At 42.4% G+C, this 18,879-nt stretch overlaps 34 non-coding genes across 34 annotated transcripts; 17 read left to right on the top strand and 17 right to left on the bottom strand.

Moving 5' to 3' along the window:
• The first annotated feature begins 58 nt into the window (after positions 1-58).
• Positions 59-145, top strand: trnay-gua (transfer RNA tyrosine (anticodon GUA)). Its single transcript is given in 2 exon segments — positions 59-95; positions 110-145. It is a non-coding gene; the product is annotated as a tRNA-Tyr (tRNA).
• A 575-nt stretch (positions 146-720) lies between these two features.
• On the bottom strand, positions 721-793 carry trnam-cau (transfer RNA methionine (anticodon CAU)). Its single transcript has one exon. It is a non-coding gene; the product is annotated as a tRNA-Met (tRNA).
• A 295-nt stretch (positions 794-1,088) lies between these two features.
• trnay-gua (transfer RNA tyrosine (anticodon GUA)) lies at positions 1,089-1,175 on the top strand. Its single transcript is given in 2 exon segments — positions 1,089-1,125; positions 1,140-1,175. It is a non-coding gene; the product is annotated as a tRNA-Tyr (tRNA).
• Positions 1,176-1,560: 385 nt separating this feature from the next.
• On the bottom strand, positions 1,561-1,633 carry trnam-cau (transfer RNA methionine (anticodon CAU)). Its single transcript has one exon. It is a non-coding gene; the product is annotated as a tRNA-Met (tRNA).
• A 295-nt stretch (positions 1,634-1,928) lies between these two features.
• On the top strand, positions 1,929-2,015 carry trnay-gua (transfer RNA tyrosine (anticodon GUA)). Its single transcript is given in 2 exon segments — positions 1,929-1,965; positions 1,980-2,015. It is a non-coding gene; the product is annotated as a tRNA-Tyr (tRNA).
• Positions 2,016-2,761: 746 nt separating this feature from the next.
• trnam-cau (transfer RNA methionine (anticodon CAU)) lies at positions 2,762-2,834 on the bottom strand. Its single transcript has one exon. It is a non-coding gene; the product is annotated as a tRNA-Met (tRNA).
• Positions 2,835-3,129: 295 nt separating this feature from the next.
• Positions 3,130-3,216, top strand: trnay-gua (transfer RNA tyrosine (anticodon GUA)). Its single transcript is given in 2 exon segments — positions 3,130-3,166; positions 3,181-3,216. It is a non-coding gene; the product is annotated as a tRNA-Tyr (tRNA).
• A 563-nt stretch (positions 3,217-3,779) lies between these two features.
• trnam-cau (transfer RNA methionine (anticodon CAU)) lies at positions 3,780-3,852 on the bottom strand. Its single transcript has one exon. It is a non-coding gene; the product is annotated as a tRNA-Met (tRNA).
• Positions 3,853-4,147: 295 nt separating this feature from the next.
• On the top strand, positions 4,148-4,234 carry trnay-gua (transfer RNA tyrosine (anticodon GUA)). The gene is given in 2 exon segments: positions 4,148-4,184; positions 4,199-4,234. It is a non-coding gene; the product is annotated as a tRNA-Tyr (tRNA).
• Positions 4,235-4,980: 746 nt separating this feature from the next.
• On the bottom strand, positions 4,981-5,053 carry trnam-cau (transfer RNA methionine (anticodon CAU)). Its single transcript has one exon. It is a non-coding gene; the product is annotated as a tRNA-Met (tRNA).
• A 295-nt stretch (positions 5,054-5,348) lies between these two features.
• trnay-gua (transfer RNA tyrosine (anticodon GUA)) lies at positions 5,349-5,435 on the top strand. Its single transcript is given in 2 exon segments — positions 5,349-5,385; positions 5,400-5,435. It is a non-coding gene; the product is annotated as a tRNA-Tyr (tRNA).
• A 774-nt stretch (positions 5,436-6,209) lies between these two features.
• trnam-cau (transfer RNA methionine (anticodon CAU)) lies at positions 6,210-6,282 on the bottom strand. Its single transcript has one exon. It is a non-coding gene; the product is annotated as a tRNA-Met (tRNA).
• A 295-nt stretch (positions 6,283-6,577) lies between these two features.
• Positions 6,578-6,664, top strand: trnay-gua (transfer RNA tyrosine (anticodon GUA)). The gene is given in 2 exon segments: positions 6,578-6,614; positions 6,629-6,664. It is a non-coding gene; the product is annotated as a tRNA-Tyr (tRNA).
• Positions 6,665-7,410: 746 nt separating this feature from the next.
• On the bottom strand, positions 7,411-7,483 carry trnam-cau (transfer RNA methionine (anticodon CAU)). The gene has a single exon. It is a non-coding gene; the product is annotated as a tRNA-Met (tRNA).
• Positions 7,484-7,778: 295 nt separating this feature from the next.
• Positions 7,779-7,865, top strand: trnay-gua (transfer RNA tyrosine (anticodon GUA)). The gene is given in 2 exon segments: positions 7,779-7,815; positions 7,830-7,865. It is a non-coding gene; the product is annotated as a tRNA-Tyr (tRNA).
• A 563-nt stretch (positions 7,866-8,428) lies between these two features.
• Positions 8,429-8,501, bottom strand: trnam-cau (transfer RNA methionine (anticodon CAU)). The gene has a single exon. It is a non-coding gene; the product is annotated as a tRNA-Met (tRNA).
• A 295-nt stretch (positions 8,502-8,796) lies between these two features.
• On the top strand, positions 8,797-8,883 carry trnay-gua (transfer RNA tyrosine (anticodon GUA)). The gene is given in 2 exon segments: positions 8,797-8,833; positions 8,848-8,883. It is a non-coding gene; the product is annotated as a tRNA-Tyr (tRNA).
• A 746-nt stretch (positions 8,884-9,629) lies between these two features.
• Positions 9,630-9,702, bottom strand: trnam-cau (transfer RNA methionine (anticodon CAU)). The gene has a single exon. It is a non-coding gene; the product is annotated as a tRNA-Met (tRNA).
• Positions 9,703-9,997: 295 nt separating this feature from the next.
• Positions 9,998-10,084, top strand: trnay-gua (transfer RNA tyrosine (anticodon GUA)). The gene is given in 2 exon segments: positions 9,998-10,034; positions 10,049-10,084. It is a non-coding gene; the product is annotated as a tRNA-Tyr (tRNA).
• A 566-nt stretch (positions 10,085-10,650) lies between these two features.
• trnam-cau (transfer RNA methionine (anticodon CAU)) lies at positions 10,651-10,723 on the bottom strand. Its single transcript has one exon. It is a non-coding gene; the product is annotated as a tRNA-Met (tRNA).
• A 295-nt stretch (positions 10,724-11,018) lies between these two features.
• On the top strand, positions 11,019-11,105 carry trnay-gua (transfer RNA tyrosine (anticodon GUA)). Its single transcript is given in 2 exon segments — positions 11,019-11,055; positions 11,070-11,105. It is a non-coding gene; the product is annotated as a tRNA-Tyr (tRNA).
• Positions 11,106-11,875: 770 nt separating this feature from the next.
• Positions 11,876-11,948, bottom strand: trnam-cau (transfer RNA methionine (anticodon CAU)). The gene has a single exon. It is a non-coding gene; the product is annotated as a tRNA-Met (tRNA).
• Positions 11,949-12,243: 295 nt separating this feature from the next.
• On the top strand, positions 12,244-12,330 carry trnay-gua (transfer RNA tyrosine (anticodon GUA)). The gene is given in 2 exon segments: positions 12,244-12,280; positions 12,295-12,330. It is a non-coding gene; the product is annotated as a tRNA-Tyr (tRNA).
• Positions 12,331-12,893: 563 nt separating this feature from the next.
• Positions 12,894-12,966, bottom strand: trnam-cau (transfer RNA methionine (anticodon CAU)). Its single transcript has one exon. It is a non-coding gene; the product is annotated as a tRNA-Met (tRNA).
• Positions 12,967-13,261: 295 nt separating this feature from the next.
• On the top strand, positions 13,262-13,348 carry trnay-gua (transfer RNA tyrosine (anticodon GUA)). Its single transcript is given in 2 exon segments — positions 13,262-13,298; positions 13,313-13,348. It is a non-coding gene; the product is annotated as a tRNA-Tyr (tRNA).
• Positions 13,349-14,097: 749 nt separating this feature from the next.
• Positions 14,098-14,170, bottom strand: trnam-cau (transfer RNA methionine (anticodon CAU)). The gene has a single exon. It is a non-coding gene; the product is annotated as a tRNA-Met (tRNA).
• Positions 14,171-14,465: 295 nt separating this feature from the next.
• Positions 14,466-14,552, top strand: trnay-gua (transfer RNA tyrosine (anticodon GUA)). Its single transcript is given in 2 exon segments — positions 14,466-14,502; positions 14,517-14,552. It is a non-coding gene; the product is annotated as a tRNA-Tyr (tRNA).
• A 783-nt stretch (positions 14,553-15,335) lies between these two features.
• trnam-cau (transfer RNA methionine (anticodon CAU)) lies at positions 15,336-15,408 on the bottom strand. The gene has a single exon. It is a non-coding gene; the product is annotated as a tRNA-Met (tRNA).
• A 295-nt stretch (positions 15,409-15,703) lies between these two features.
• Positions 15,704-15,790, top strand: trnay-gua (transfer RNA tyrosine (anticodon GUA)). Its single transcript is given in 2 exon segments — positions 15,704-15,740; positions 15,755-15,790. It is a non-coding gene; the product is annotated as a tRNA-Tyr (tRNA).
• A 563-nt stretch (positions 15,791-16,353) lies between these two features.
• Positions 16,354-16,426, bottom strand: trnam-cau (transfer RNA methionine (anticodon CAU)). The gene has a single exon. It is a non-coding gene; the product is annotated as a tRNA-Met (tRNA).
• Positions 16,427-16,721: 295 nt separating this feature from the next.
• Positions 16,722-16,808, top strand: trnay-gua (transfer RNA tyrosine (anticodon GUA)). The gene is given in 2 exon segments: positions 16,722-16,758; positions 16,773-16,808. It is a non-coding gene; the product is annotated as a tRNA-Tyr (tRNA).
• Positions 16,809-17,560: 752 nt separating this feature from the next.
• trnam-cau (transfer RNA methionine (anticodon CAU)) lies at positions 17,561-17,633 on the bottom strand. The gene has a single exon. It is a non-coding gene; the product is annotated as a tRNA-Met (tRNA).
• Positions 17,634-17,928: 295 nt separating this feature from the next.
• On the top strand, positions 17,929-18,015 carry trnay-gua (transfer RNA tyrosine (anticodon GUA)). Its single transcript is given in 2 exon segments — positions 17,929-17,965; positions 17,980-18,015. It is a non-coding gene; the product is annotated as a tRNA-Tyr (tRNA).
• Positions 18,016-18,765: 750 nt separating this feature from the next.
• Positions 18,766-18,838, bottom strand: trnam-cau (transfer RNA methionine (anticodon CAU)). Its single transcript has one exon. It is a non-coding gene; the product is annotated as a tRNA-Met (tRNA).
• Positions 18,839-18,879: the final 41 nt, after the last annotated feature.

Genomic DNA, 18,879 nt, shown 5'->3' on the forward strand with positions numbered 1-18,879 from the left:
GCTTGCCAGCCTTTTGCTGAATTGTGTATTGTCCTCAAGGAGCAACCCTCCCACCCTTCCTTCGATAGCTCAGCTGGTAGAGCGGAGGACTGTAGTGGAACACATTGGCATCCTTAGGTCGCTGGTTCAATTCCGGCTCGAAGGACAATACTTTTTTTTTTTTTTTCTCCTACCTGGTTTTACTGGTAATGAGGATAAAAAGAAGGAATGAAACCTAAGGCAACAACTGTCTGAAACAACAACAACAACAACAACATCATCATCATCATCATCATCAAATAAAAATAAGTTAATCATTTTCACCTAGCTCTGGGCAGCCACGTGTCATACGTTGTCAAGTGTGGGGAATTAGCTCAAATGGTTTTACTGGTAATGAGGATAAAAAGAAGGAATGAAACCTAAGGCAACAACTGTCTGAAACAACAACAACAACAACAACAACAACATCATCATCATCATCATCATCAAATAAAAATAAGTTAATCATTTTCACCTAGCTCTGGGCAGCCACGTGTCATACGTTGTCAAATGTGGGGAATTAGCTCAAATGGTAGAGCGCTCGTTTAGCATGCGAGAAGTAGCGGGATCGATACCTGCATTCTCCAATGGATGCTCTTTCTTTAATAAATGGTTCGAAAATGTTCAATCTGGTCTAACTTGGGAACAAAGATTTCATTCCAACAGCTGTAAAATAGTCTATTAAAAAAAACACACAGAAGCTGCCCCCTCTGAGGATCGAACTCAGGACCTTCAGATTATGAGACTGACGCGCTACCTACTGCGCTAAGGAGGCAGAGACACCTCGAGGTCGCCATTTATCAACCCTGTCCTACAAATTTCCAAAGCTGAGGGTAAACAAGCATACAACAACAGTCGCGAGCCAGGCAGGAGTCAAACCTACAATCTTCTGATGTGTAGTCAGACTATCCATTGTGCCACTGGCCCCTGTGTTCTGGAAGCACTGTTAACGCACACTCGGCAACAAGAAGAAAAACAGTGGTGGCAGCTATTGACTGCTGCAGTCAGCTGAGCTTGCCAGCCTTTTGCTGAATTGTGTATTGTCCTCAAGGAGCAACCCTCCCACCCTTCCTTCGATAGCTCAGCTGGTAGAGCGGAGGACTGTAGTGGAACACATTGGCATCCTTAGGTCGCTGGTTCAATTCCGGCTCGAAGGACAATACTTTTTTTTTTTTTTTCTCCTACCTGGTTTTACTGGTAATGAGGATAAAAAGAAGGAATGAAACCTAAGGCAACAACTGTCTGAAACAACAACAACAACAACAACATCATCATCATCATCATCATCAAATAAAAATAAGTTAATCATTTTCACCTAGCTCTGGGCAGCCACGTGTCATACGTTGTCAAATGTGGGGAATTAGCTCAAATGGTAGAGCGCTCGTTTAGCATACGAGAAGTAGCGGGATCGATACCTGCATTCTCCAATGGATGCTGTTTCTTTAATAAATGGTTCGAAAATGTTCAATCTGGTCTTACTTGGGAACAAAGATTTCATTCCAACAGCTTTAAAATAGTCTATTAAAAAAAACACACAGAAGCTGCCCCCTCTGAGGATCGAACTCAGGACCTTCAGATTATGAGACTGACGCGCTACCTACTGCGCTAAGGAGGCAGAGACACCTCGAGGTCGCCATTTATCAACCCTGTCCTACAAATTTCCAAAGCTGAGGGTAAACAAGCATACAACAACAGTCGCGAGCCAGGCAGGAGTCAAACCTACAATCTTCTGATGTGTAGTCAGACTATCCATTGTGCCACTGGCCCCTGTGTTCTGGAAGCACTGTTAACGCACACTCGGCAACAAGAAGAAAAACAGTGGTGGCAGCTATTGACTGCTGCAGTCAGCTGAGCTTGCCAGCCTTTTGCTGAATTGTGTATTGTCCTCAAAGAGCCACCCTCCCATCCTTCCTTCGATAGCTCAGCTGGTAGAGCGGAGGACTGTAGTGGAACACATTGGCATCCTTAGGTCGCTGGTTCAATTCCGGCTCGAAGGACAATACTTTTTTTTTTTTTTCTCCTACCTGGTTTTACTGGTAATGAGGATAAAAAGAAGGAATGAAACCTAAGGCAACAACTGTCTGAAACAACAACAACAACAACAACAACATCATCATCATCATCATCATCAAATAAAAATAAGTTAATCATTTTCACCTAGCTCTGGGCAGCCACGTGTCATACGTTGTCAAGTGTGGGGAATTAGCTCAAATGGTTTTACTGGTAATGAGGATAAAAAGAAGGAATGAAACCTAAGGCAACAACTGTCTGAAACAACAACAACAACAACATCATCATCATCATCATCAAATAAAAATAAGTTAATCATTTTCACCTAGCTCTGGGAAGCCACGTGTCATACGTTGTCAAGTGTTGGGAATTAGCTCAAATGGTTTTACTGGTAATGAGGATAAAAAGAAGGAATGAAACCTAAGGCAACAACTGTCTGAAACAACAACAACAACAACAACATCATCATCATCATCATCAAATAAAAATAAGTTAATCATTTTCACCTAGCTCTGGGCAGCCACGTGTCATACGTTGTCAAATGTGGGGAATTAGCTCAAATGGTAGAGCGCTCGTTTAGCATGCGAGAAGTAGCGGGATCGATACCTGCATTCTCCAATGGATGCTCTTTCTTTAATAAATGGTTCGAAAATGTTCAATCTGGTCTAACTTGGGAACAAAGATTTCATTCCAACAGCTGTAAAATAGTCTATTAAAAAAAACACACAGAATCTGCCCCCTCTGAGGATCGAACTCAGGACCTTCAGATTATGAGACTGACGCGCTACCTACTGCGCTAAGGAGGCAGAGACACCTCGAGGTCGCCATTTATCAACCCTGTCCTACAAATTTCCAAAGCTGAGGGTAAACAAGCATACAACAACAGTCGCGAGCCAGGCAGGAGTCAAACCTACAATCTTCTGATGTGTAGTCAGACTATCCATTGTGCCACTGGCCCCTGTGTTCTGGAAGCACTGTTAACGCACACTCGGCAACAAGAAGAAAAACAGTGGTGGCAGCTATTGACTGCTGCAGTCAGCTGAGCTTGCCAGCCTTTTGCTGAATTGTGTATTGTCCTCAAGGAGCAACCCTCCCACCCTTCCTTCGATAGCTCAGCTGGTAGAGCGGAGGACTGTAGTGGAACACATTGGCATCCTTAGGTCGCTGGTTCAATTCCGGCTCGAAGGACAATACTTTTTTTTTTTTTTTCTCCTACCTGGTTTTACTGGTAATGAGGATAAAAAGAAGGAATGAAACCTAAGGCAACAACTGTCTGAAACAACAACAACAACAACAACATCATCATCATCATCATCATCAAATAAAAATAAGTTAATCATTTTCACCTAGCTCTGGGCAGCCACGTGTCATACGTTGTCAAGTGTGGGGAATTAGCTCAAATGGTTTTACTGGTAATGAGGATAAAAAGAAGGAATGAAACCTAAGGCAACAACTGTCTGAAACAACAACAACAACAACATCATCATCATCATCATCAAATAAAAATAAGTTAATCATTTTCACCTAGCTCTGGGCAGCCACGTGTCATACGTTGTCAAATGTGGGGAATTAGCTCAAATGGTAGAGCGCTCGTTTAGCATACGAGAAGTAGCGGGATCGATACCTGCATTCTCCAATGGATGCTCTTTCTTTAATAAATGGTTCGAAAATGTTCAATCTGGTCTTACTTGGGAACAAAGATTTCATTCCAACAGCTTTAAAATAGTCTATTAAAAAAAACACACAGAAGCTGCCCCCTCTGAGGATCGAACTCAGGACCTTCAGATTATGAGACTGACGCGCTACCTACTGCGCTAAGGAGGCAGAGACACCTCGAGGTCGCCATTTATCAACCCTGTCCTACAAATTTCCAAAGCTGAGGGTAAACAAGCATACAACAACAGTCGCGAGCCAGGCAGGAGTCAAACCTACAATCTTCTGATGTGTAGTCAGACTATCCATTGTGCCACTGGCCCCTGTGTTCTGGAAGCACTGTTAACGCACACTCGGCAACAAGAAGAAAAACAGTGGTGGCAGCTATTGACTGCTGCAGTCAGCTGAGCTTGCCAGCCTTTTGCTGAATTGTGTATTGTCCTCAAAGAGCCACCCTCCCATCCTTCCTTCGATAGCTCAGCTGGTAGAGCGGAGGACTGTAGTGGAACACATTGGCATCCTTAGGTCGCTGGTTCAATTCCGGCTCGAAGGACAATACTTTTTTTTTTTTTTCTCCTACCTGGTTTTACTGGTAATGAGGATAAAAAGAAGGAATGAAACCTAAGGCAACAACTGTCTGAAACAACAACAACAACAACAACAACATCATCATCATCATCATCATCAAATAAAAATAAGTTAATCATTTTCACCTAGCTCTGGGCAGCCACGTGTCATACGTTGTCAAGTGTGGGGAATTAGCTCAAATGGTTTTACTGGTAATGAGGATAAAAAGAAGGAATGAAACCTAAGGCAACAACTGTCTGAAACAACAACAACAACAACATCATCATCATCATCATCAAATAAAAATAAGTTAATCATTTTCACCTAGCTCTGGGAAGCCACGTGTCATACGTTGTCAAGTGTTGGGAATTAGCTCAAATGGTTTTACTGGTAATGAGGATAAAAAGAAGGAATGAAACCTAAGGCAACAACTGTCTGAAACAACAACAACAACAACAACATCATCATCATCATCATCAAATAAAAATAAGTTAATCATTTTCACCTAGCTCTGGGCAGCCACGTGTCATACGTTGTCAAATGTGGGGAATTAGCTCAAATGGTAGAGCGCTCGTTTAGCATGCGAGAAGTAGCGGGATCGATACCTGCATTCTCCAATGGATGCTCTTTCTTTAATAAATGGTTCGAAAATGTTCAATCTGGTCTAACTTGGGAACAAAGATTTCATTCCAACAGCTGTAAAATAGTCTATTAAAAAAAACACACAGAATCTGCCCCCTCTGAGGATCGAACTCAGGACCTTCAGATTATGAGACTGACGCGCTACCTACTGCGCTAAGGAGGCAGAGACACCTCGAGGTCGCCATTTATCAACCCTGTCCTACAAATTTCCAAAGCTGAGGGTAAACAAGCATACAACAACAGTCGCGAGCCAGGCAGGAGTCAAACCTACAATCTTCTGATGTGTAGTCAGACTATCCATTGTGCCACTGGCCCCTGTGTTCTGGAAGCACTGTTAACGCACACTCGGCAACAAGAAGAAAAACAGTGGTGGCAGCTATTGACTGCTGCAGTCAGCTGAGCTTGCCAGCCTTTTGCTGAATTGTGTATTGTCCTCAAGGAGCAACCCTCCCACCCTTCCTTCGATAGCTCAGCTGGTAGAGCGGAGGACTGTAGTGGAACACATTGGCATCCTTAGGTCGCTGGTTCAATTCCGGCTCGAAGGACAATACTTTTTTTTTTTTTTTCTCCTACCTGGTTTTACTGGTAATGAGGATAAAAAGAAGGAATGAAACCTAAGGCAACAACTGTCTGAAACAACAACAACAACAACAACATCATCATCATCATCATCATCAAATAAAAATAAGTTAATCATTTTCACCTAGCTCTGGGCAGCCACGTGTCATACGTTGTCAAGTGTGGGGAATTAGCTCAAATGGTTTTACTGGTAATGAGGATAAAAAGAAGGAATGAAACCTAAGGCAACAACTGTCTGAAACAACAACAACAACAACATCATCATCATCATCATCAAATAAAAATAAGTTAATCATTTTCACCTAGCTCTGGGAAGCCACGTGTCATACGTTGTCAAGTGTTGGGAATTAGCTCAAATGGTTTTACTGGTAATGAGGATAAAAAGAAGGAATGAAACCTAAGGCAACAACTGTCTGAAACAACAACAACAACAACAACAACAACAACAACAACAACAACAACATCATCATCATCATCATCATCATCAAATAAAAATAAGTTAATCATTTTCACCTAGCTCTGGGCAGCCACGTGTCATACGTTGTCAAATGTGGGGAATTAGCTCAAATGGTAGAGCGCTCGTTTAGCATACGAGAAGTAGCGGGATCGATACCTGCATTCTCCAATGGATGCTCTTTCTTTAATAAATGGTTCGAAAATGTTCAATCTGGTCTTACTTGGGAACAAAGATTTCATTCCAACAGCTTTAAAATAGTCTATTAAAAAAAACACACAGAAGCTGCCCCCTCTGAGGATCGAACTCAGGACCTTCAGATTATGAGACTGACGCGCTACCTACTGCGCTAAGGAGGCAGAGACACCTCGAGGTCGCCATTTATCAACCCTGTCCTACAAATTTCCAAAGCTGAGGGTAAACAAGCATACAACAACAGTCGCGAGCCAGGCAGGAGTCAAACCTACAATCTTCTGATGTGTAGTCAGACTATCCATTGTGCCACTGGCCCCTGTGTTCTGGAAGCACTGTTAACGCACACTCGGCAACAAGAAGAAAAACAGTGGTGGCAGCTATTGACTGCTGCAGTCAGCTGAGCTTGCCAGCCTTTTGCTGAATTGTGTATTGTCCTCAAAGAGCCACCCTCCCATCCTTCCTTCGATAGCTCAGCTGGTAGAGCGGAGGACTGTAGTGGAACACATTGGCATCCTTAGGTCGCTGGTTCAATTCCGGCTCGAAGGACAATACTTTTTTTTTTTTTTCTCCTACCTGGTTTTACTGGTAATGAGGATAAAAAGAAGGAATGAAACCTAAGGCAACAACTGTCTGAAACAACAACAACAACAACAACAACATCATCATCATCATCATCATCAAATAAAAATAAGTTAATCATTTTCACCTAGCTCTGGGCAGCCACGTGTCATACGTTGTCAAGTGTGGGGAATTAGCTCAAATGGTTTTACTGGTAATGAGGATAAAAAGAAGGAATGAAACCTAAGGCAACAACTGTCTGAAACAACAACAACAACAACATCATCATCATCATCATCAAATAAAAATAAGTTAATCATTTTCACCTAGCTCTGGGAAGCCACGTGTCATACGTTGTCAAGTGTTGGGAATTAGCTCAAATGGTTTTACTGGTAATGAGGATAAAAAGAAGGAATGAAACCTAAGGCAACAACTGTCTGAAACAACAACAACAACAACAACATCATCATCATCATCATCAAATAAAAATAAGTTAATCATTTTCACCTAGCTCTGGGCAGCCACGTGTCATACGTTGTCAAATGTGGGGAATTAGCTCAAATGGTAGAGCGCTCGTTTAGCATGCGAGAAGTAGCGGGATCGATACCTGCATTCTCCAATGGATGCTCTTTCTTTAATAAATGGTTCGAAAATGTTCAATCTGGTCTAACTTGGGAACAAAGATTTCATTCCAACAGCTGTAAAATAGTCTATTAAAAAAAACACACAGAATCTGCCCCCTCTGAGGATCGAACTCAGGACCTTCAGATTATGAGACTGACGCGCTACCTACTGCGCTAAGGAGGCAGAGACACCTCGAGGTCGCCATTTATCAACCCTGTCCTACAAATTTCCAAAGCTGAGGGTAAACAAGCATACAACAACAGTCGCGAGCCAGGCAGGAGTCAAACCTACAATCTTCTGATGTGTAGTCAGACTATCCATTGTGCCACTGGCCCCTGTGTTCTGGAAGCACTGTTAACGCACACTCGGCAACAAGAAGAAAAACAGTGGTGGCAGCTATTGACTGCTGCAGTCAGCTGAGCTTGCCAGCCTTTTGCTGAATTGTGTATTGTCCTCAAGGAGCAACCCTCCCACCCTTCCTTCGATAGCTCAGCTGGTAGAGCGGAGGACTGTAGTGGAACACATTGGCATCCTTAGGTCGCTGGTTCAATTCCGGCTCGAAGGACAATACTTTTTTTTTTTTTTTCTCCTACCTGGTTTTACTGGTAATGAGGATAAAAAGAAGGAATGAAACCTAAGGCAACAACTGTCTGAAACAACAACAACAACAACAACATCATCATCATCATCATCATCAAATAAAAATAAGTTAATCATTTTCACCTAGCTCTGGGCAGCCACGTGTCATACGTTGTCAAGTGTGGGGAATTAGCTCAAATGGTTTTACTGGTAATGAGGATAAAAAGAAGGAATGAAACCTAAGGCAACAACTGTCTGAAACAACAACAACAACAACATCATCATCATCATCATCAAATAAAAATAAGTTAATCATTTTCACCTAGCTCTGGGCAGCCACGTGTCATACGTTGTCAAATGTGGGGAATTAGCTCAAATGGTAGAGCGCTCGTTTAGCATACGAGAAGTAGCGGGATCGATACCTGCATTCTCCAATGGATGCTCTTTCTTTAATAAATGGTTCGAAAATGTTCAATCTGGTCTTACTTGGGAACAAAGATTTCATTCCAACAGCTTTAAAATAGTCTATTAAAAAAAACACACAGAAGCTGCCCCCTCTGAGGATCGAACTCAGGACCTTCAGATTATGAGACTGACGCGCTACCTACTGCGCTAAGGAGGCAGAGACACCTCGAGGTCGCCATTTATCAACCCTGTCCTACAAATTTCCAAAGCTGAGGGTAAACAAGCATACAACAACAGTCGCGAGCCAGGCAGGAGTCAAACCTACAATCTTCTGATGTGTAGTCAGACTATCCATTGTGCCACTGGCCCCTGTGTTCTGGAAGCACTGTTAACGCACACTCGGCAACAAGAAGAAAAACAGTGGTGGCAGCTATTGACTGCTGCAGTCAGCTGAGCTTGCCAGCCTTTTGCTGAATTGTGTATTGTCCTCAAAGAGCCACCCTCCCATCCTTCCTTCGATAGCTCAGCTGGTAGAGCGGAGGACTGTAGTGGAACACATTGGCATCCTTAGGTCGCTGGTTCAATTCCGGCTCGAAGGACAATACTTTTTTTTTTTTTTCTCCTACCTGGTTTTACTGGTAATGAGGATAAAAAGAAGGAATGAAACCTAAGGCAACAACTGTCTGAAACAACAACAACAACAACAACAACATCATCATCATCATCATCATCAAATAAAAATAAGTTAATCATTTTCACCTAGCTCTGGGCAGCCACGTGTCATACGTTGTCAAGTGTGGGGAATTAGCTCAAATGGTTTTACTGGTAATGAGGATAAAAAGAAGGAATGAAACCTAAGGCAACAACTGTCTGAAACAACAACAACAACAACATCATCATCATCATCATCAAATAAAAATAAGTTAATCATTTTCACCTAGCTCTGGGAAGCCACGTGTCATACGTTGTCAAGTGTTGGGAATTAGCTCAAATGGTTTTACTGGTAATGAGGATAAAAAGAAGGAATGAAACCTAAGGCAACAACTGTCTGAAACAACAACAACAACAACAACATCATCATCATCATCATCAAATAAAAATAAGTTAATCATTTTCACCTAGCTCTGGGCAGCCACGTGTCATACGTTGTCAAATGTGGGGAATTAGCTCAAATGGTAGAGCGCTCGTTTAGCATGCGAGAAGTAGCGGGATCGATACCTGCATTCTCCAATGGATGCTCTTTCTTTAATAAATGGTTCGAAAATGTTCAATCTGGTCTAACTTGGGAACAAAGATTTCATTCCAACAGCTGTAAAATAGTCTATTAAAAAAAACACACAGAATCTGCCCCCTCTGAGGATCGAACTCAGGACCTTCAGATTATGAGACTGACGCGCTACCTACTGCGCTAAGGAGGCAGAGACACCTCGAGGTCGCCATTTATCAACCCTGTCCTACAAATTTCCAAAGCTGAGGGTAAACAAGCATACAACAACAGTCGCGAGCCAGGCAGGAGTCAAACCTACAATCTTCTGATGTGTAGTCAGACTATCCATTGTGCCACTGGCCCCTGTGTTCTGGAAGCACTGTTAACGCACACTCGGCAACAAGAAGAAAAACAGTGGTGGCAGCTATTGACTGCTGCAGTCAGCTGAGCTTGCCAGCCTTTTGCTGAATTGTGTATTGTCCTCAAGGAGCAACCCTCCCACCCTTCCTTCGATAGCTCAGCTGGTAGAGCGGAGGACTGTAGTGGAACACATTGGCATCCTTAGGTCGCTGGTTCAATTCCGGCTCGAAGGACAATACTTTTTTTTTTTTTTTCTCCTACCTGGTTTTACTGGTAATGAGGATAAAAAGAAGGAATGAAACCTAAGGCAACAACTGTCTGAAACAACAACAACAACAACAACAACATCATCATCATCATCATCATCAAATAAAAATAAGTTAATCATTTTCACCTAGCTCTGGGCAGCCACGTGTCATACGTTGTCAAGTGTGGGGAATTAGCTCAAATGGTTTTACTGGTAATGAGGATAAAAAGAAGGAATGAAACCTAAGGCAACAACTGTCTGAAACAACAACAACAACAACATCATCATCATCATCATCAAATAAAAATAAGTTAATCATTTTCACCTAGCTCTGGGCAGCCACGTGTCATACGTTGTCAAATGTGGGGAATTAGCTCAAATGGTAGAGCGCTCGTTTAGCATACGAGAAGTAGCGGGATCGATACCTGCATTCTCCAATGGATGCTCTTTCTTTAATAAATGGTTCGAAAATGTTCAATCTGGTCTTACTTGGGAACAAAGATTTCATTCCAACAGCTTTAAAATAGTCTATTAAAAAAAACACACAGAAGCTGCCCCCTCTGAGGATCGAACTCAGGACCTTCAGATTATGAGACTGACGCGCTACCTACTGCGCTAAGGAGGCAGAGACACCTCGAGGTCGCCATTTATCAACCCTGTCCTACAAATTTCCAAAGCTGAGGGTAAACAAGCATACAACAACAGTCGCGAGCCAGGCAGGAGTCAAACCTACAATCTTCTGATGTGTAGTCAGACTATCCATTGTGCCACTGGCCCCTGTGTTCTGGAAGCACTGTTAACGCACACTCGGCAACAAGAAGAAAAACAGTGGTGGCAGCTATTGACTGCTGCAGTCAGCTGAGCTTGCCAGCCTTTTGCTGAATTGTGTATTGTCCTCAAAGAGCCACCCTCCCATCCTTCCTTCGATAGCTCAGCTGGTAGAGCGGAGGACTGTAGTGGAACACATTGGCATCCTTAGGTCGCTGGTTCAATTCCGGCTCGAAGGACAATACTTTTTTTTTTTTTTCTCCTACCTGGTTTTACTGGTAATGAGGATAAAAAGAAGGAATGAAACCTAAGGCAACAACTGTCTGAAACAACAACAACAACAACAACATCATCATCATCATCATCATCAAATAAAAATAAGTTAATCATTTTCACCTAGCTCTGGGCAGCCACGTGTCATACGTTGTCAAGTGTGGGGAATTAGCTCAAATGGTTTTACTGGTAATGAGGATAAAAAGAAGGAATGAAACCTAAGGCAACAACTGTCTGAAACAACAACAACAACAACATCATCATCATCATCATCAAATAAAAATAAGTTAATCATTTTCACCTAGCTCTGGGAAGCCACGTGTCATACGTTGTCAAGTGTTGGGAATTAGCTCAAATGGTTTTACTGGTAATGAGGATAAAAAGAAGGAATGAAACCTAAGGCAACAACTGTCTGAAACAACAACAACAACAACAACAACAACAACAACAACAACAACATCATCATCATCATCATCATCATCAAATAAAAATAAGTTAATCATTTTCACCTAGCTCTGGGCAGCCACGTGTCATACGTTGTCAAATGTGGGGAATTAGCTCAAATGGTAGAGCGCTCGTTTAGCATACGAGAAGTAGCGGGATCGATACCTGCATTCTCCAATGGATGCTCTTTCTTTAATAAATGGTTCGAAAATGTTAAATCTGGTCTTACTTGGGAACAAAGATTTCATTCCAACAGCTTTAAAATAGTCTATTAAAAAAAACACACAGAAGCTGCCCCCTCTGAGGATCGAACTCAGGACCTTCAGATTATGAGACTGACGCGCTACCTACTGCGCTAAGGAGGCAGAGACACCTCGAGGTCGCCATTTATCAACCCTGTCCTACAAATTTCCAAAGCTGAGGGTAAACAAGCATACAACAACAGTCGCGAGCCAGGCAGGAGTCAAACCTACAATCTTCTGATGTGTAGTCAGACTATCCATTGTGCCACTGGCCCCTGTGTTCTGGAAGCACTGTTAACGCACACTCGGCAACAAGAAGAAAAACAGTGGTGGCAGCTATTGACTGCTGCAGTCAGCTGAGCTTGCCAGCCTTTTGCTGAATTGTGTATTGTCCTCAAGGAGCCACCCTCCCATCCTTCCTTCGATAGCTCAGCTGGTAGAGCGGAGGACTGTAGTGGAACACATTGGCATCCTTAGGTCGCTGGTTCAATTCCGGCTCGAAGGACAATACTTTTTTTTTTTTTTTCTCCTACCTGGTTTTACTGGTAATGAGGATAAAAAGAAGGAATGAAACCTAAGGCAACAACTGTCTGAAACAACAACAACAACAACAACATCATCATCATCATCATCATCAAATAAAAATAAGTTAATCATTTTCACCTAGCTCTGGGCAGCCACGTGTCATACGTTGTCAAGTGTGGGGAATTAGCTCAAATGGTTTTACTCGTAATGAGGATAAAAAGAAGGAATGAAACCTAAGGCAACAACTGTCTGAAACAACAACAACAACAACATCATCATCATCATCATCAAATAAAAATAAGTTAATCATTTTCACCTAGCTCTGGGCAGCCACGTGTCATACGTTGTCAAATGTGGGGAATTAGCTCAAATGGTAGAGCGGTCGTTTAGCATACGAGAAGTAGCGGGATCGATACCTGCATTCTCCAATGGATGCTCTTTCTTTAATAAATGGTTCGAAAATGTTCAATCTGGTCTTACTTGGGAACAAAGATTTCATTCCAACAGCTTTAAAATAGTCTATTAAAAAAAACACACAGAAGCTGCCCCCTCTGAGGATCGAACTCAGGACCTTCAGATTATGAGACTGACGCGCTACCTACTGCGCTAAGGAGGCAGAGACACCTCGAGGTCGCCATTTATCAACCCTGTCCTACAAATTTCCAAAGCTGAGGGTAAACAAGCATACAACAACAGTCGCGAGCCAGGCAGGAGTCAAACCTACAATCTTCTGATGTGTAGTCAGACTATCCATTGTGCCACTGGCCCCTGTGTTCTGGAAGCACTGTTAACGCACACTCGGCAACAAGAAGAAAAACAGTGGTGGCAGCTATTGACTGCTGCAGTCAGCTGAGCTTGCCAGCCTTTTGCTGAATTGTGTATTGTCCTCAAAGAGCCACCCTCCCATCCTTCCTTCGATAGCTCAGCTGGTAGAGCGGAGGACTGTAGTGGAACACATTGGCATCCTTAGGTCGCTGGTTCAATTCCGGCTCGAAGGACAATACTTTTTTTTTTTTTTCTCCTACCTGGTTTTACTGGTAATGAGGATAAAAAGAAGGAATGAAACCTAAGGCAACAACTGTCTGAAACAACAACAACAACAACAACAACATCATCATCATCATCATCATCAAATAAAAATAAGTTAATCATTTTCACCTAGCTCTGGGCAGCCACGTGTCATACGTTGTCAAGTGTGGGGAATTAGCTCAAATGGTTTTACTGGTAATGAGGATAAAAAGAAGGAATGAAACCTAAGGCAACAACTGTCTGAAACAACAACAACAACAACATCATCATCATCATCATCAAATAAAAATAAGTTAATCATTTTCACCTAGCTCTGGGAAGCCACGTGTCATACGTTGTCAAGTGTTGGGAATTAGCTCAAATGGTTTTACTGGTAATGAGGATAAAAAGAAGGAATGAAACCTAAGGCAACAACTGTCTGAAACAACAACAACAACAACAACATCATCATCATCATCATCATCAAATAAAAATAAGTTAATCATTTTCACCTAGCTCTGGGCAGCCACGTGTCATACGTTGTCAAATGTGGGGAATTAGCTCAAATGGTAGAGCGCTCGTTTAGCATGCGAGAAGTAGCGGGATCGATACCTGCATTCTCCAATGGATGCTCTTTCTTTAATAAATGGTTCGAAAATGTTCAATCTGGTCTAACTTGGGAACAAAGATTTCATTCCAACAGCTGTAAAATAGTCTATTAAAAAAAACACACAGAAGCTGCCCCCTCTGAGGATCGAACTCAGGACCTTCAGATTATGAGACTGACGCGTTACCTACTGCGCTAAGGAGGCAGAGACACCTCGAGGTCGCCATTTATCAACCCTGTCCTACAAATTTCCAAAGCTGAGGGTAAACAAGCATACAACAACAGTCGCGAGCCAGGCAGGAGTCAAACCTACAATCTTCTGATGTGTAGTCAGACTATCCATTGTGCCACTGGCCCCTGTGTTCTGGAAGCACTGTTAACGCACACTCGGCAACAAGAAGAAAAACAGTGGTGGCAGCTATTGACTGCTGCAGTCAGCTGAGCTTGCCAGCCTTTTGCTGAATTGTGTATTGTCCTCAAGGAGCAACCCTCCCACCCTTCCTTCGATAGCTCAGCTGGTAGAGCGGAGGACTGTAGTGGAACACATTGGCATCCTTAGGTCGCTGGTTCAATTCCGGCTCGAAGGACAATACTTTTTTTTTTTTTTTCTCCTACCTGGTTTTACTGGTAATGAGGATAAAAAGAAGGAATGAAACCTAAGGCAACAACTGTCTGAAACAACAACAACAACAACAACATCATCATCATCATCATCATCAAATAAAAATAAGTTAATCATTTTCACCTAGCTCTGGGCAGCCACGTGTCATACGTTGTCAAGTGTGGGGAATTAGCTCAAATGGTTTTACTGGTAATGAGGATAAAAAGAAGGAATGAAACCTAAGGCAACAACTGTCTGAAACAACAACAACAACAACATCATCATCATCATCATCAAATAAAAATAAGTTAATCATTTTCACCTAGCTCTGGGAAGCCACGTGTCATACGTTGTCAAGTGTTGGGAATTAGCTCAAATGGTTTTACTGGTAATGAGGATAAAAAGAAGGAATGAAACCTAAGGCAACAACTGTCTGAAACAACAACAACAACAACAACAACAACAACAACAACAACAACAACAACAACAACATCATCATCATCATCATCATCATCAAATAAAAATAAGTTAATCATTTTCACCTAGCTCTGGGCAGCCACGTGTCATACGTTGTCAAATGTGGGGAATTAGCTCAAATGGTAGAGCGCTCGTTTAGCATACGAGAAGTAGCGGGATCGATACCTGCATTCTCCAATGGATGCTCTTTCTTTAATAAATGGTTCGAAAATGTTCAATCTGGTCTTACTTGGGAACAAAGATTTCATTCCAACAGCTTTAAAATAGTCTATTAAAAAAAACACACAGAAGCTGCCCCCTCTGAGGATCGAACTCAGGACCTTCAGATTATGAGACTGACGCGCTACCTACTGCGCTAAGGAGGCAGAGACACCTCGAGGTCGCCATTTATCAACCCTGTCCTACAAATTTCCAAAGCTGAGGGTAAACAAGCATACAACAACAGTCGCGAGCCAGGCAGGAGTCAAACCTACAATCTTCTGATGTGTAGTCAGACTATCCATTGTGCCACTGGCCCCTGTGTTCTGGAAGCACTGTTAACGCACACTCGGCAACAAGAAGAAAAACAGTGGTGGCAGCTATTGACTGCTGCAGTCAGCTGAGCTTGCCAGCCTTTTGCTGAATTGTGTATTGTCCTCAAGGAGCAACCCTCCCACCCTTCCTTCGATAGCTCAGCTGGTAGAGCGGAGGACTGTAGTGGAACACATTGGCATCCTTAGGTCGCTGGTTCAATTCCGGCTCGAAGGACAATACTTTTTTTTTTTTTTTCTCCTACCTGGTTTTACTGGTAATGAGGATAAAAAGAAGGAATGAAACCTAAGGCAACAACTGTCTGAAACAACAACAACAACAACAACATCATCATCATCATCATCATCAAATAAAAATAAGTTAATCATTTTCACCTAGCTCTGGGCAGCCACGTGTCATACGTTGTCAAGTGTGGGGAATTAGCTCAAATGGTTTTACTGGTAATGAGGATAAAAAGAAGGAATGAAACCTAAGGCAACAACTGTCTGAAACAACAACAACAACAACATCATCATCATCATCATCAAATAAAAATAAGTTAATCATTTTCACCTAGCTCTGGGCAGCCACGTGTCATACGTTGTCAAATGTGGGGAATTAGCTCAAATGGTAGAGCGCTCGTTTAGCATACGAGAAGTAGCGGGATCGATACCTGCATTCTCCAATGGATGCTCTTTCTTTAATAAATGGTTCGAAAATGTTCAATCTGGTCTTACTTGGGAACAAAGATTTCATTCCAACAGCTTTAAAATAGTCTATTAAAAAAAACACACAGAAGCTGCCCCCTCTGAGGATCGAACTCAGGACCTTCAGATTATGAGACTGACGCGCTACCTACTGCGCTAAGGAGGCAGAGACACCTCGAGGTCGCCATTTATCAACCCTGTCCTACAAATTTCCAAAGCTGAGGGTAAACAAGCATACAACAACAGTCGCGAGCCAGGCAGGAGTCAAACCTACAATCTTCTGATGTGTAGTCAGACTATCCATTGTGCCACTGGCCCCTGTGTTCTGGAAGCACTGTTAACGCACACTCGGCAACAAGAAGAAAAACAGTGGTGGCAGCTATTGACTGCTGCAGTCAGCTGAGCTTGCCAGCCTTTTGCTGAATTGTGTATTGTCCTCAAAGAGCCACCCTCCCATCCTTCCTTCGATAGCTCAGCTGGTAGAGCGGAGGACTGTAGTGGAACACATTGGCATCCTTAGGTCGCTGGTTCAATTCCGGCTCGAAGGACAATACTTTTTTTTTTTTTTCTCCTACCTGGTTTTACTGGTAATGAGGATAAAAAGAAGGAATGAAACCTAAGGCAACAACTGTCTGAAACAACAACAACAACAACAACAACATCATCATCATCATCATCATCAAATAAAAATAAGTTAATCATTTTCACCTAGCTCTGGGCAGCCACGTGTCATACGTTGTCAAGTGTGGGGAATTAGCTCAAATGGTTTTACTGGTAATGAGGATAAAAAGAAGGAATGAAACCTAAGGCAACAACTGTCTGAAACAACAACAACAACAACATCATCATCATCATCATCAAATAAAAATAAGTTAATCATTTTCACCTAGCTCTGGGAAGCCACGTGTCATACGTTGTCAAGTGTTGGGAATTAGCTCAAATGGTTTTACTGGTAATGAGGATAAAAAGAAGGAATGAAACCTAAGGCAACAACTGTCTGAAACAACAACAACAACAACAACAACATCATCATCATCATCATCATCAAATAAAAATAAGTTAATCATTTTCACCTAGCTCTGGGCAGCCACGTGTCATACGTTGTCAAATGTGGGGAATTAGCTCAAATGGTAGAGCGCTCGTTTAGCATGCGAGAAGTAGCGGGATCGATACCTGCATTCTCCAATGGATGCTCTTTCTTTAATAAATGGTTCGAAAATGTTCAATCTGGTCTAACTTGGGAACAAAGATTTCATTCCAACAGCTGTAAAATAGTCTATTAAAAAAAACACACAGAAGCTGCCCCCTCTGAGGATCGAACTCAGGACCTTCAGATTATGAGACTGACGCGTTACCTACTGCGCTAAGGAGGCAGAGACACCTCGAGGTCGCCATTTATCAACCCTGTCCTACAAATTTCCAAAGCTGAGGGTAAACAAGCATACAACAACAGTCGCGAGCCAGGCAGGAGTCAAACCTACAATCTTCTGATGTGTAGTCAGACTATCCATTGTGCCACTGGCCCCTGTGTTCTGGAAGCACTGTTAACGCACACTCGGCAACAAGAAGAAAAACAGTGGTGGCAGCTATTGACTGCTGCAGTCAGCTGAGCTTGCCAGCCTTTTGCTGAATTGTGTATTGTCCTCAAGGAGCAACCCTCCCACCCTTCCTTCGATAGCTCAGCTGGTAGAGCGGAGGACTGTAGTGGAACACATTGGCATCCTTAGGTCGCTGGTTCAATTCCGGCTCGAAGGACAATACTTTTTTTTTTTTTTTCTCCTACCTGGTTTTACTGGTAATGAGGATAAAAAGAAGGAATGAAACCTAAGGCAACAACTGTCTGAAACAACAACAACAACAACAACATCATCATCATCATCATCATCAAATAAAAATAAGTTAATCATTTTCACCTAGCTCTGGGCAGCCACGTGTCATACGTTGTCAAGTGTGGGGAATTAGCTCAAATGGTTTTACTGGTAATGAGGATAAAAAGAAGGAATGAAACCTAAGGCAACAACTGTCTGAAACAACAACAACAACAACATCATCATCATCATCATCAAATAAAAATAAGTTAATCATTTTCACCTAGCTCTGGGAAGCCACGTGTCATACGTTGTCAAGTGTTGGGAATTAGCTCAAATGGTTTTACTGGTAATGAGGATAAAAAGAAGGAATGAAACCTAAGGCAACAACTGTCTGAAACAACAACAACAACAACAACAACATCATCATCATCATCATCATCAAATAAAAATAAGTTAATCATTTTCACCTAGCTCTGGGCAGCCACGTGTCATACGTTGTCAAATGTGGGGAATTAGCTCAAATGGTAGAGCGCTCGTTTAGCATGCGAGAAGTAGCGGGATCGATACCTGCATTCTCCAATGGATGCTCTTTCTTTAATAAATGGTTCGAAAATGTTCAATCTGATCTTACTTGGGAACAAAGATTTCATTCCAACAGCTGTAAAATAGTCTATTAAAAAAAACACACAGAAGCTGCCCCCTCTGAGGATCGAACTCAGGACCTTCAGATTATGAGACTGACGCGCTACCTACTGCGCTAAGGAGGCAGAGACACCTCGAGGTCGCCATTTATCAACCCTGTCCTACA

Source organism: Acipenser ruthenus, chromosome 39 (assembly GCF_902713425.1).
Source record: "Acipenser ruthenus chromosome 39, fAciRut3.2 maternal haplotype, whole genome shotgun sequence".
NCBI classification, from domain to species: Eukaryota; Metazoa; Chordata; class Actinopteri; order Acipenseriformes; family Acipenseridae; genus Acipenser; species Acipenser ruthenus.